This window comes from Solanum stenotomum, chromosome 12 (assembly GCF_019186545.1).
Source record: "Solanum stenotomum isolate F172 chromosome 12, ASM1918654v1, whole genome shotgun sequence".
NCBI classification, from domain to species: Eukaryota; Viridiplantae; Streptophyta; class Magnoliopsida; order Solanales; family Solanaceae; genus Solanum; species Solanum stenotomum.
Window position 1 is genome coordinate 33,975,713 of NC_064293.1, and position 16,451 is coordinate 33,992,163.

The following is a 16,451-nucleotide window of genomic DNA, read 5'->3' on the forward strand; positions in this document are numbered from 1 at the left end:
AGCAACAGTTTCATTATTTATTAAAAATGTCATTATTTTAGTTTGTTAAGGGATTAGTTATGTATTTATTTTATTTTGATTAATTTGAAAGAATACAAATAATTAATAACAAAACAGAGAAAATCATGGAACAAAAAAAATCAAAAGAGGTAAAAAAGATTTTAAATACAAATCAGTTACATTTTGAAAAGAGCATAAATAGCCATCTTTCCGTCGAGCGTTTTTTTGCTTTCTTCTTAAGAACATAAAAAAAAAAATTAAAATAATTTAGTTTGTCTTCCGAATCATTCATTTGATAACTTTCAAAACTTCTTCAAGCTGAATATGACATATTTTTTAAACAATTTTTTCCAAAATTGACAACTATAAATTTGTCGCATCTAGTGACAATCGAAAAACAATCAGGTATTTTTTTCAATTTTTTTATTTGTTTGGATGAGATATTCGTATATGTTGAGTACAAGAGTGTTTTTTTTTTTTCTGATTGAATCAGTGAAATCTTTGTATGCATTTTTTCGGATGTTTTGTATCCAAATTATGATGTATAACGAATGAAATTATTTTTCTTTAAGTTTAGTAGCTGTTTTTTCTATTTGAATGCATACAATAATTTGTATCCCATTAAGTTAATGTAACTAATCGATCATGAACTATATGTTGAATACAACAATATATGAATACAAAAATGAGATGAAAATACAAAGTTATAAATACAAAGTGAGATTGAATATAAAGTTGTGAATACAAAAGAAATTAAATACTCTCTTCATTTGAAATACAAAGTGACTTTGAAAGGTAAAGTAGGCACATAAAATACAAAACTTGTTGGTATACAATTAGGTTGAATACAAAATAAAAGAGAAATACAAACTTGTTCACATATAAATTGAGATTGAAATACAGAATGAATACCCAATAAAATACAAAATTGTTAGCATATAGTTAGGATGAATACAAATTAAGAAGGAAATACAAACATGTTGGTATACTAATTGAGATTGAAATACAATGCAACCCTTGGGTAATACACAAATCAAATGAGGGAAATTCCCCAAAATTTTGAATATTATTTGGTATACCTCTAGTAATTCTGATTGAATCAGTCATTGTAGACAATCAGCTGCTTTCCCCGTAATCTAAAACCCTAAAAGAAAATTTTGATATTATCAAATTTTAAAATGTATTAAATATCAAACAAAACAAACATATATATGAATTTCTAGAATCTACAAAATCTGAAAAATTAAAAGAAAATCATAAAAAAAAAATTGAAATTAATAAATATATGATGAATATTTAAACAAAATCACATAAAAATTGGAAAAATTGACTGAAAATCCGTAATGTATAGAATCAGTGATTTAAACATCAAATAAAAAAAATCAAAATTGATAATGGAAATTACCTTGCCAACCGAGAAATCTGCTTGAATTAATAAAGAGAATTTGTTTAACAATAAAGAAAATTTCTTGATGAATAACAATTTAGCACTATGAAGAAAGATAAACTTGAAACGTGAAAGGTGGGGAAGAAATGTGAAAGTTGGGGAAGAAACGTGAATGGTGATGAAAAAAGGTTAATGGTATTGGTTTAATTTATTTTTTTCACTTTAAACGGTTATTGATATATAATTTGGTCTAATATAGGACTCTTTCCATAAATAAAATTAATTTAAAATACTAAAATCTGAATACATATTATTTTATAAAAATATTGTCATTCTGCCATTTTAAATAAATATTTTAAAGTGTTGTTATTTTGACTAATTATGTTAGGTATTATGACTTAATTGCTAATTTTCCCAAAGTTATATGCAACATTAATTATTCAATAAAGTTATGAAATGGGCCCATATTGTTTCTCTTTCGTCTGTCGATCGACAACCTATTTAAATTAGGAAAAATTAGCAATTAAGTCATGATATTTAATACAATTAGTCAAAATAACAACACTTTAAAATGGCAGAATGTCAACATTTTTATAAAATAATATGTATTCAGATTTTAGTATTTTAAATTAATTTTATTTATGGAAAGAGTCCTATATTAGACCAAATTATATACCAATAATCATTTAAAGTGAAAAATAAATAAACTAAACCAATACCATTAACCTTTTTTCACCACCATTCACGTTTCTTCCCCAACTTTCACGTTTCTTTCACACCTTTCACGTTTCAAGTTTATCTTTCTTCAAGGTGCTAAATTGTTGTTCATCAAGAAATTTTCTTTATTGTTAAACGAAATCTCTTTATTAATTCAAGCAGATTTCTCGGTTGGCAAGGTAATTTTCATTATCAATTTTGATTTTTTTTATTTGATGTTTAAATCACTGATTCTATACATTACGAATTTTCAATCGAATTTTCCAATTTTTATGTGATTTTGTTTAAATATTCATTATATATTTATTATGTTCAATTTTTTTTGTGATTTTCTTTTAATTTTTCAGATTTTGTAGATTCCAGAAATTCATATATATGTTTATTTTGTTTGATATTTAATACATTTTAAAATTTGATAATATCAAAATTTGCTTTTAGGGTTTTAGATTTTGGGGAAAGTATCTGATTGTCTACAATGACTGATTCAATCAGAATTACTAGAGGTATACCAAATAATATTCAAAATTTTGGGGAATTTCCCTCATTTGATTTGTGTATTACCCAAGGGTTGCATTGTATTTCAATCTCAATTAGTATACCAACATATTTGTATTTCCTTCTTAATTTGTATTCATCCTAATTGTATGCTAACAATTTTGTATTTTATTGGGTATTCATTCTGTATTTCAATCTCAATTTATATGTGAACAAGTTTGTATTTCTCTTTTGTTTTGTATTCAACCTAATTGTATACCAACAAGTTTTGTATTTTATGTGCCTACTTTACCTTTCAAAGTCACTTTGTATTTCAAATGAAGAGAGTATTTAATTTCTTTTGTATTCACAACTTTATATTCAATCTCACTTTGTATTTATAACTTTGTATTTTCATCTCATTTTTGTATTCATATATTGTTGTATTCAACATATAATTCATGATCCATTAGTTTGTATTTTACCTTTCAAAGTCACTTTGTATTTCAAATGAAGAGAGTATTTCTTTTGTATTCACACCTTTATATTCAATCTCACTTTGTATTTATAACTTTGTATTTTCATCTCACTTTTGTATTCATATATTGTTGTATTCAACATATAGTTCATGATCGATTAGTTATATTAACTTAATGGGATACAAATTATTGTATGCATTCAAACAGAAAAAATAGCTACTAAACTAAAAAAAAAAACAATTTCATTCGTTATACATCATAATTTGGATACAAAACATCCAAAAAAAGCTATAAATCCCAATGCATACAAAGATTTCACTGATTCAATCAAGAAAAAAAACACTCTTGTACTCGACATATACGAATATCTCATCCAAAAAAATAAAAAAATCAAACAAAATACCTGATTATTTTTTTATTGTTCACTGGATGCGACAAATTTATAGTTGTCAATCTTGAAAAATTCTGTTTCAAAAATATGTCATATTCAACTTGAAGAAGTTTTGAAAGTTATCAGACAAATGATTCGAAAGACAAACTAAATTATTTTGATTTTTTTTTTATGTTCTTAAGAAGAAAGCCAAAAAACGTTCGACGGAAAGATGGCTATTTATGCTCTTTTCAAAACGTAACTGATTTGTATTTAAAATCTTTTTTGCCTTTTTTGAATTTTTTTGTTCCATGATTTTCTCTATTATGTTATTAATTATTTGTATTCTTTCAAATTAATCAAAATAAAATAAATACATAACTAATCCCTTAACAAACTAAAATAATGACATTTTTAATAAATAATGAAATTGTTGCTAAGGAGTCCCACTAAAAGCTAAAATATTGTTGTTTTAAAAAATTTCCCTACTTAATGGAAATTTTTCAAAACACTAATATTTTAGCTTTTAATAGGATCTCTTAGCCACACTTTTAATATTTATTAAAAATGTCAATATTTTAGTTTGTTATAGGTTAATTTATGTATTTTTTTTCTTTATTTAACTTAATATAATGTAATTAAGAAATAACAAACTAGGAAAATCAAGGGAGGGAATATTTCAAATTAGGTAAAGTTGCTGAAAATCTTCATTACTTCCATTACAAAAGATTATGAGACCTAAAATAGGTGATCTCCTCCTTCTTCCTAAAGGCCATTATTTGGCCTTGTCTTTCAAAACTAGTTATTGTTATGAAACTTTATGATAATACCTTAAAGTTTAATCTATTAAATTTGATTTTGTAAATTTACAAATTTGAACACCTATAGTTTTATTTGTTATTTGGCATACTTTTCTCATAGTGTATTTATTTTATTTACTAGATGAATACAAATTAGGAACAAAAACAAGATTCATAAACTATGAAACATGAGATTTTGAATGAATACAAATATTAATAGCATACATACTGGTTTGAATACAAATTGAGAAATAATACAAAATTCTAAAAAAAACTATAGATACAAAACGAACCAATAGGAAATTGTTCTTCTTCAACGTGGCCTTCATCATGTTTTTCGAAATCTTCTGCATCCAAATTTTTTTATTTTTTTATTAATGGTGTCTTTACCCTGACATTGCTATCTTGAACTTGAATGCGGGTAGAATCATGAAGAAACTTAGATCTCCTCTCTTGTGCCATTTTAACTGCAGAGCCTACATTTTTGAATAATCTTTCAGTAATGCATAAATCAAATGAGAAAAAATCCTCAAAAAATTGATGATTATATGTGATGCCTCTTATTGTCCTCTTTGAATCAGATATTGGATTGCAATATTTGTGTTTTCCCCTTATCTGAAATCCTAACTGAAAATGGGGAGATTGATAAACAGAAGAACGCACACAATAACCTAAATAGTTTCAGACGAAAAGATAGAACAATAGTATATAAAAAAAATAACACTTCATGACAATGTATTTACCTGTATCAAAGGTTGAAAATCTTTTGAATAGTTACTGAAATTTCTTAGTAAAATGGAGGAATTTCAGTTTAACAAGAAAAGATTTAAGTTAATTGACGTGAGAGAATATGAGTAAAAATCCTGAGAGAGAGAGAAAGGAGAGAATGTGGGTAAAATTTTAAGAGAGAGAGAAAAGTGGGCAATAAAGTCTTTTTATTTCAACAATTATGAAGTTAAACTAAGTCAAATGTGGGCCCAAGTTGAGAAATAAAAGGAAGGTAAATGAAATTATATTAGGATACACTTTATTTGCTAAAATATTGACATTTTGACAATTTTAACAGTTATTTTAAACTATAGATGTTTTTAATAATTATGTTAGGAATATTGACTAGTTAGCTAATTTTCCCTTAAATTAAGGGGTAATGTTAAATGGCCTGAAAATTTGGTCAGAATTTGGCCAAAAAATTAAAAAGTCTATAATATTCTTTTTATTTTAAATAAACTGATTTTTTTTATTTGTTAATTAAAATGTTTTAAAGTTAAAAAGGTAAAAATGTTCAAAAAGGTAAAATAAAATAGTGTGAAATATGTTATTTTACCATTCTGGTCAAATTCTAGCCAAATTAGCCAAAAAGATTTTTCCTAAATTAAGTAATATAATCATAAAATTTAGAAATTTTACATTAATTTATGGGTCCTACGTGAACTTTTTAGTTGGTTAACTAAGGAATTAATGATCATTTTTTCAAAGTTTTTAACGTTCAAAATGTCAAAAAAAAAAAGTACAAGAACAATAATCTCTCATTATATTGGTTGAATCTAATTTTTTTTAGATGAAACAATCTTTATCTTTTAAAAAGTAAAAGCAAATTAAAATAAGCTTCCAATTAACATGCACATGATCATAATAATGTGGCAGCTAAAATTAATATGTGAATTGCATGATCGGTCGATATTAGGTAAATATTTATTTAAATTAAATCAATTTAATGTATATATCATACTTAAATAATTTAATAAAATAAAATATATTAATTAAATATAATTAAATGATATAAAAATATATTATGTATATTGATTTGGCGTAAAGATCTCATCTCACGTTGAGACTTTTTTTGTGCTTCTTTTATTGGTGTTATCCAAAGTACAAAAGTGAGAAAATGGCCAAAAGCCCTTTCAAGCTATTACCGAATTTTCAACTACATACTTATTCTTCACGGGGGTTTTATAATCCCGCTGAACTTTTTAAAAGTGAAATATCTATCCCCTACAAACTCAAGCTCAGATTTGTATTAGGTGGTATGCAACACACGTTGGCACGTAATATTACCCTTTTTTCATATATAAAAAAAAAAAAAACTTTTATATTTTACTTTTTTTATTTTATATTTTCATCTTCTCCTTTTCTCTTTCTTTTCCATTCCTCCATTTCTTTTTCTTTGAACCTTCTGCAGTTTGACGAGAGGACGCCATGACTATCGAAACTTCGACCTTCATCGCACACCAGGAAATCTCGTTTGCTAAAGCTAGAGACAAACGAAAAACTCTATCACTAAATATTGCTTCTTCTTCCGCTATTATAATATTTCTCAAAGATCGATTCTTCAAAGAATTACAAGTAAACGATACTTGCTTGCCGGGATAAAGGTACCAAACTTGCGGAGGGACTTGTATTGATTTAGATTTAACAATGTTGATATGAGAAATTTGATTGATGTTTACAACAATTTCAATAAATAGGTCTTCTTCATTAAAGGGTTTGTTACCCAATGATGAATTCTTCTCCATTAATTGAAGGATAAATTACCTATATACACATCTTTATTTTCCATAATTTCCATCATTCCCTACCATTTCAAAATATTTCCAAAATCCCTTATTTTTCTCAAATTTTCAAGTCAACCGGATACATAAGTATCCCATCCTTAACACATGATTTCCTTTTTTTTTTTCACTCCTTTATTCTCTCCATAATTTGCTCTACAATCTTATCAGTTACAATTTTCATATCAATTTGATTTTCTAAAGGATTCTCTACAATCTTATCTGTTAGAATTTTCATATCAATTTTATTTTCAAAAAGATCCTCTCTCCGGTCAATCAAATTCAAATTACTCAACTGATATATTGTGTCTCCTCCACAGTCGTCAGCTTCAATTTTATTTTTTTCTTCTTTATTTCCTGATGCATATGGATCAAGATCATTCTTTTAGTGTTGGTATTACTCAACTAGTCGAAGAAGGATGCATCTTTGCCTTCTAAATAGACTGTGGAAAAAACGCTAAAAAAAAACAAAAAAAGTCGATCTACTAGTGGCTTTTGTAAGGACTTTGGATCGAGATTCATGAGTTACGTCTATGTTAATAGTAAAAAAAAAAATTACAACAGTGAATGTTGAGAAGGAGAATGAGAAGAAGGATGTACCTTCGTTTTCTAAAGTAAATGTAGAAAAAAGTGGATGTACATTTGTCTTCTAAAGTGATTGTTGATAAAGAGAAGTCGAAATAGATAAGATTGTTGATTTTTTTTCCGATTTTTTCTTGTTCATCTTTTTTCTGATATAAATGTGTTCAGATTTTTAATGTATCAGGTTGTTTTGATTTCTTAAATTAATGTATAATGTCTTCGATTCAACATTATGACACATTACTATTTCACTATGTACAATGTATCGTGTTCAAATTACTAATTAGATACATTAACTAGATTTTTAATGTATCTAGTTAGTTTTGTTTCTTAAATTAATGTATAATGCCTTTGTTTCAACACTATGATACATTACAATTTTATCATACACAGTGTATCGTGTTCAAATATTAATTTTGATACATAAACTTAATTAGTTTTGATACTTGATATAAAACTTCTTCCAAATATATCATTTATCATGTATCTAGGTGTTGCTGTGTATCTTCTCTCTTATTCAAATTTAGAAGGATATGTAACAGTACACAGTACATGATACATTAACGTGTCACACAAGTATGTATTAGATTCATAAACAGTGATACACAAATGTTTTTATCAAAAGTTTGTTTAGTTCGAGGCAAAATATGAAGTTCTTGCAGCTATGTATCTGATACAATAAACATGAAGCGCATTAATACATATATTATATCATGTATTAGATACACAACATAATGAATCATGTACACAATATTCTGTCTTTTAAATAGTGTTAATATCAAATACATTTTTTTATCAAACACAACTGCATAAATTGTGTGTTAGATACACATTTTTATGAAACACAAATATTACATCTACTAAACCATATAACTGATACAAGATATAATGTATCGGATACACAACATTCTATTATTGCATGAACAAATATACAATATTTTAGACATGATACGTAAACTCAAATTTATACTAATTGTATCTGATACGTCGCAACTACCACAAAGTAATGTATCGATCTCAAACCTTACATCTTATGGACATCAATTACTTATTTAATGTATCTAGTAGAAATACAACACTTCTCAATTTAAATGAGATACATAAATAGTAATGTATTGATAAATCTATCCATTTCAGAAACAAAATTCAGAAAATGATTAAACAACATTATGAAAGATATGAATGATCCATCAAAGCTATGCATCTCTTCAGCCTTTCTGTTTGTTATATCGATTTATAACAGATACATTGAAAATTCAAACTTTTGTTTCTTCAACTCAACGATGTATCAGATCTCCAATTTTTCCTCAACTCATCGATCTTTAATTCAACTGCAATGATTGATTTGAGATTCACAAATCAATTTTTTGACCAACAACAATTCCATCACCTTTGTATCATTCATACCTCAACTCACTTTCTCAGATTTTGGAATGTCTCAACAAGATGGACATGTTCATGTTGTATCAATACAATTTATCGACACGTTTAATTCAAAAATTGAGAATTTTTTAGAAAGAATGAGAAGAACAATTTTGAGATACATTAACTAGTTTTTTTTAATGTATTTTGAAATTCAAATTGAAGTGGTCAGTAACTTCTTTGACCATCTCTTACTGTGGTGCCACAATCGAGGTGAGATGAAGAGTATGCCAAGCAGCAGAATCAACATTTTCCTGTGATATCCTTCTACTATATATCGGGTTTTCAAGTTTTTCCTCATCTCATCGATCTACTGCAATGGTGTATTTGAGATTCACAAAAGAAATTATTTTCCAACAACTAATCATCATGTATCTTATCAAATTTTTGGCAAATTTGAATCTGATTTGAATGATTATTCGATGAACATGACACGATGAATAGAGAGGAAAAAAATGAATTTTGAATTTGTTGATTCTGGAAGAATTTGCGTCTGATTGAATTGTTTGAAGCTAGGAGGATTTAGAAGAGAGTTGAAAGAAGAAAATTTGAATTTTGAATTAATTGAAGCTGTTACCATTTGAGAAAGATTGACAATAAATTGATTAGTGTGATTTAGGGAACTCACATTCAAAATTGATTCCCTTTCTTTTAAAAGTGTAACTGAATTTGTTTTAATGTATTGGAATTAATGTATCTGACTTATTTGCTATGTATCTGAATAGCACTGATTTTGAAGGGATTTTCGTAAATTAAAAAAGAGTAGGGATAAAATGTAATTTAGATCTTTACACTATGAGATTTAGGTAAGTTATACTTAATTGAATCTATTACTTAGTGAACTCCTGCATTAATGACTAGTCTAAAGTTAGGTTCTTCTAACTTTCAATTTTGATTTTGATTTTGAGCTACCAACAAATTTTTAAAGTGATGAAAAGTGGAGATATGATGAAAAGTATGTGATTTGGTGATGAGAATTGACTTAGAGATGAAAACTGATGAGGGCGGTGACCTGGTGGTTGAGATGAGCCACCGCCGATGTGTAGTATGGATCTGATGATGAAGATTGAAGGGAAGAGATAAAGAAGGTAAAAAATAAATAAAAGGAAACATATTTTTTAACTATCTTTTTATCTCTCACTCTCTTTAACTACACATTCTTTGCCACATTAGCATTTAGGAAGCAAATAACTTCATTTTAAAATAATCCAGCGGTATAATAGGACTCTCATAAAATATGAGTGTGTAATTGAGAATCCGACTATAGATTATGGAGCTTTTGGCCATTTTCTCGTACAAAAGTCATAGTTCAATTTTCAAAGAATATACAGTGGAGTGCTCTATGCGAAACAACTCATCATTTTACTATAGTAAACTTTTATATGGTTAATAATGATACATTTCTATCACCTTATTAAAAAATAATAATTATGGTAACAATTATACTTGCTGATAGTTCCATAGTTGGAAAAATATTGAAAAGTTTGATAGTTGCATCCTTGACATTTTCAGCTGAAAATTGAAATTTGCTTAGGATCACAAGTCACAAGTCACAAAAATTGATATTTCAAGACAATAAAGATTTTTTTTGAATGGATGTCTTTTCAATCTTCTTTTTTTTTTTCCTTTTTTTTTAATTCTTTCTTTCCTATAATTCATAAATTATAATTTCGATTAATTAACGAGATTAAATTTTTTCCATGATTCATAAACTAATGGACTTTTAATCTATTTCATAATTGTTAATTAAGGTTTTTTTATTATTATTTATTTAGGCGGTGCAATGGGTGCATAAATAATCTATGCTTCAAAGTATGTAAATTTCATGTTATGCGAGTGTGCTATTTCTAGTGGAGATGGTTCCTATGTTATATTTAAACGAGAAATTTTATACGTCTGACTAGCTCGTGGCCGCTCTAAAAAATTCATGATATATATATATATATATATATATATATGTTTCAGATCAGTGAGATATGTGTGGAGGATTAATTTCACACATCCATCATAGCCCATTCTGATAGCCGTTTTTCTTAAGCACACCTTATTTATTTTGCTCGCAACAAGCAATAAGTCTTTCAAGTGAAAAAAATATTATTGGACATTAGATGTTATTTAATGTATAATAATTTCTATGTATAAGCCTGTTATGGATCTATTTGTACACTTACCTTTATACCTTTATACCTTTATATGTACTCTAGGCATATATATATATATATATAGCATTAACTGTAGTTGGGAATATTATGAAAAAAAGATATTCTACTTATTAGAACAGAACACTTCAAAATACATAGAAAGCAAACTAAATAAGTATAGAAGCAAGTTTTTTCTCAAATATGATTCAAAATCATCACTAAGCGTTTGGTGTTACATTTTGTGAGTCCTCTAAGATACTCATTTAATTTGCTTAATTAAGCTAATCACATTTGGGTATAATAATTACATAAAAAAAAAAAATCTTTATCAGTAAGAGGGATATTCAAAGAAAACAAAATGACCAAACATTTATAGTTGGCAGTAACGGCTCAAACTAATTAGTGGCCTAAAGCCAAAAATAAATTGGATACCTAAATTTTAATTATTTTTTATATATCTGAGATTCAAGTTATTTCTTTCTTTTTAATAATTTTTTTTATTTTTTTTATGGTCTTAAACTATATATATACCAAAATATTTTTTAATCTTGTGGTCTTAAACATATCATGTGGAAGTTAAATTTAAAAATTGATCCATAAAAAAGAAACATTCTTTAATGTTTCGAAACAAACTAAAAAAACGACAAATACATTAAAAAATATAATATATATATTTTTTAAAAAAAGGCTTATAATAATTTTATTATTACTAAAAAATTAGGCTCTTCAATTTTGGAGGCGTAAGATATATGCGTTATTTTTAAAGGCATTGAGCACCCTGATGGTTGGAAACTTTTCTTATACAAACAAATGCTTAATTAGTCAAAAAGACCAGTAAATATGAAAGCAATGATAAAAGTTGACTATAAGAAAAGTTAGGTAGGATAATTAATAATAATAGTGTATTTTATAGTAAGATTAATGTATTGGACTATTGGATGAGTCATGAGTGCTGTCGTTTCTAACCAAAAAGCTTATAATATATATATATATTGTAGTACTAATCAACATATCCTATGGTTGACTTTGTTTCCTAGCTAGCTCTCTGTACAAGCAAATCTATTTGTCCTAATTAATCATGTTTTAATAAGATTATTAAAAGATATTTGGAGTTACAATTATTGTTGAGGCTGCTATTATTCCACCTACTCTCTTTGTTTTCTAGAATTAATTAAGTTGTGATTGTTATAAAATAATATATTGTGGATGTTCACTATATCAAGAAGTTGTTCCATTACTTTCCTCCATTATGAAGATAACCATAACCTTCATAACCTCCACCTTTATAACAATTATTCTTGTAACCTTTCATTTCCATAACCTCCCCCATTATATTCATGTTAATGTCATGTTTATGACTAACCTTGGGTATGCCTCTATGTTACACTATTAATAGAGGCATAAGAGTTCATATTGTATACACTTGATTATTTGGAAGAATAAGAAAACTCTCATCTCGTCTTCCTATTTTTATTATCATCTTCAATATTTCTTGTCTTGTTTTGCTTTAGTTTTACAATACGTTATCAGCACGAGTTGCTTATTCTATGTCAAGAATCAATGGTAGGTATTTCTTGATTCTTATGAATTATCCAAGTAATCCTTCGGCTGCAAGGTATACTTCATATCCTATATATTATTTGTACTAACAAAGCTTGTTTTGTGGTTATTTAAAATGGTTAGTAAATTATGATAATCTTCATAACAATATTGTGAGGGACTATTAAAATGTTTTAATTTATTTTACTTGGGATTTTTTTTTATGGTTCCAACATGTTGTTCTAATTAATTAGTTTTGTTCATTTTTATTTATTTTTAAGTCAAATTCAGATTATATTTATGGTATTCCATATTTATTTTTGGTAATACATTTGGTTTATTAAGACATTGGTTGAGGGTAAGACGGTGAATTCAGGCTTCACCGCACCAAATTGGTAAGACATCGAGTTAAAGTCTCGGTGCACCATGATAGTAAGAAGTTGGGTCCAAGTCCCATTGATTCAAGACCAAAGGCGTCTTTATATGAGTAAGACATTGGGTTTAAGTCCTAATGAACTATAGTGATAATATGATGATGAATAACATAAAGTTGTATACTTTTGACTAAAAGTCATGAAATTTACCCAATTAATTTGCTCCATTCTTTTATGTGAACGTGGTAGCAGTGCATAATATGTCTGACAAATGACAAGTGGTTGAATGTATGAATATGAGTATGGTAAAATGTTAATGATCATCATTGTTGTAATCAAAAGGAAGAACATTATGAGTTCTTAAGATGGTCCTTCAAATGTGAAGGTAATTTTGTCCATCAAAGAGGTATGAAAGGTTATTGGGCACATTGTTTCTTAAGATGGTCCTTCAAATGTGAAGGTAATTTTTATCCATCAAAGTGGTATGAAAAGATATTGGGCACATTGTTGTTGATGCAACCCAATTTGAAACGTTTTGTAAATCCTCCATCAAAATAAAGGAATACAAAGTGGTAGTACATTTGGTACATTTGACCTATTAAAGTGATGTTGAGGTGAGTCACATAAATTTGATAATGTCAAAGCATGACAAAGAGTTTCTGATAAAAACTTATGGAGCATGTACAAATGGTTATGGTCCATTTCTTGAAGAAAATGTGACTTGTGTTCGTATGGATAAGAACATGTTCATGTATTGTTGGATAAATTTCACATCTCACCTCTACGGGAGGTTTGAGAGATTGAAAAAAAAATATTTTGACATAAATGGTCATTTTGGTCATATACTTTGAGTACTACACAAATATTGTGGTATGTTTTATTATGAACTATTGGAGGACAAAAGAAAAAAAATAATTCTTTTCTATAAAGGTTGTGGTCATGACCAAAATAATTATGAACTATTGGAGGACAAAAGAAAGAAACAAATTTGTCATTGGTTGTCAAGAAATAAGTCTTGCATGTAATATTTTAACCATGACAATAACATTAATTTTCTCCTTGAAGCAGATGATCACCATAAGAATGGTGCTGTGAAATTTGGATGTGGCAGTACACAAACTTAATTAAGAGTTTCGGAAAAACTAATTTGTTACTATCCAAAAATGAAAATAGTTCATAATATTGAGGTTGTAGTAAGTCTCAAAAGAAACTTTTTAAGTTTCGAAGGAATTGAATTTTTTTTTATATTGAGACTGTAAATTATTGAAAGATTAAATATTTTCAGATTACTACAATCAAAGCGGGTTATGAATATTTACATAAAAGGTTACCTGCCTTTTTCTTGTTTGTTGTATACAAATATAGGCATGATGATGGAATCGCTTGCAAAAGTAAACTAGAAGTTTACTAGAATAAAGATCAGTTAGCATAACCGGTTGACCATTTCGGTTCAAATGTGATGCAAAAGAATTGAGAATTCATGTGGTTATATGTTGAAGAAATGAAAGATTCTTCAAGAATTCTCATGTGTTGCTTGTTCTCATGATAAAATGATCATTGTACCAGCTAAGGTTGGGATTGCATCCCCTGAAATTATTTGGAACAAATAAAAAGGTGAATATGGGCCCGTTCACCTGCCATGTGGACCACTTACTATTATAATTTAATAGACGTGTCTATGGTATGGTCACATGTGCATTTGTATCAACTTACAAATTGGTTTTTGTAAGGTTGTTTGTTCAAATTGTTAAATTAAGAGCACAGTTCCAAACTATAAAATTATGTTGATAATACTGGTTGGTTTAGCAGAAATTGTTTGCCTCCCATTATAGTTAGACCACTGATTATGAGAACAAATCTCTCAAATAAAATTTGGTATGAAATGAGTTTATTTAACATGTACGTATCAAGCCAACAAGGTTCTCCCATCACAATTGGTTCAGGGTCAGGAACCAAATAATTTCCATCTAAAAAATTTGATGTGTGCACATATGATTTTATTGCTCCACCACACACAAAGATGGATCCCCAAATGAGGTTGGGGTGAATGTTAGATTTCCTAACATTAGGGGGAGATGTGTTTAGCAACTGAAATTATGTGTGGGGTGAATTATCTAGATCCTCGTTAAAAAGAAGTGAACTTGAAGTTCAAGAGATAATTCATTTGCAAAATGTTGCAAATAATTTGTCAAATGTATTTGCTGACCCAATATTTTAATTAAGCTGCATATGCTCTAATAAATAGTCCTTGAAGGACAGAGTTTATGGTACACCAGAAGCGTGATAGACCAATCGATTCCAAACGTAAAACTCCTTGAGGAAGGAGATGAGCAAATTATCAAAATGGTCATGATAATGAGGTAAGTGCTTTGAAAGAGCACTATGACATAACATTTCATAGAACCTTGGCAAAGGTTCATGTACCTGAAAATGATGAAAAATGAAGAGATCTCGATAAGTTTTGTTGTATTGGAATCGAGTCGAATGACTGTTGATGATATCTTTGATATGAAGTAGCACTCAATGCTATAAGTGGTTACGAGGATCTTAAATTCGAATCTGTCATATAATGTGGACAGATAAATGATTGGTCAAATAAAATGCACTATTCAAGTATATTTTGTTTCACTAATTAGAAAAGTGATGTTTTTGAAGTTATAGTTCATAGATCAAAATATATGTTAGTGGGGTACAAATGAATCATTGTGCGAAAGTATAACCGTAAGATATAAAATATTGTTTGTGCCTCGGGGCATAATGGGTTTTCGCAGAAGTCCTGACATTATTAAATGGAGATATGTTCTCCAGTGGTGGATGCAATGAGACTTATTTCAGTCTGGCAATAGATGAAATACTTGAATATATATAATGAATGATTATTATGTCTAAATAGACGATGAAGGTTATATGAAAATCCTTGAAGGATTTAAAAGGTCTTAAAGCAGTTTCATTAAGTACCCAATGGTTTTGAGACTGCTTAACACAGAGAAAAAATCCTTTTGATCTCATGAAAATAATTTAAAATGTCATGTATTAGTGCAATTGGTGCACTTACAGATTGTTTGTTATGCAAATGCTAGAAGATTATTTGATATACATAAAGAAAGTTATGTGAAATGATTGTCATATTATCATTCAAGTTATGACAAGAAACTAACAAAGCAAGTGACTCACACATAGATAAAGTGTGATTTTCTTTGAGAAGAAAAGACGAGCTTCAATAAAATTGAAAAGATCAATCTCCGAGTCAGAAATAATTTGATTATGTAGATGCTGAATATTTATTTGATCCGCATAAAGCTTGATTGCAAATGAAGTATTTATTTACATATGGAGGCACAACAATATCTTGACATTCAAAGAATCAAACATTAGTAACCACTTCTTCAAATCATGCAGAAATAGTATTGATTTATAAAGTAAGTCGGGAGTGTGTTTGGTTGGAATTATGATCAATCATATTTAGAAAATATGTGATTTTCTTTTGAAAAGGATATTCCAGCCACTATATACGAAAATAATATATAGCTCAGTTGAAGGGAGGATACAATCAAAGGAGATCGAACAAAGTATATTTCACCAAAAGTCTTTTTCACACATCATGATCTTCAACAAAA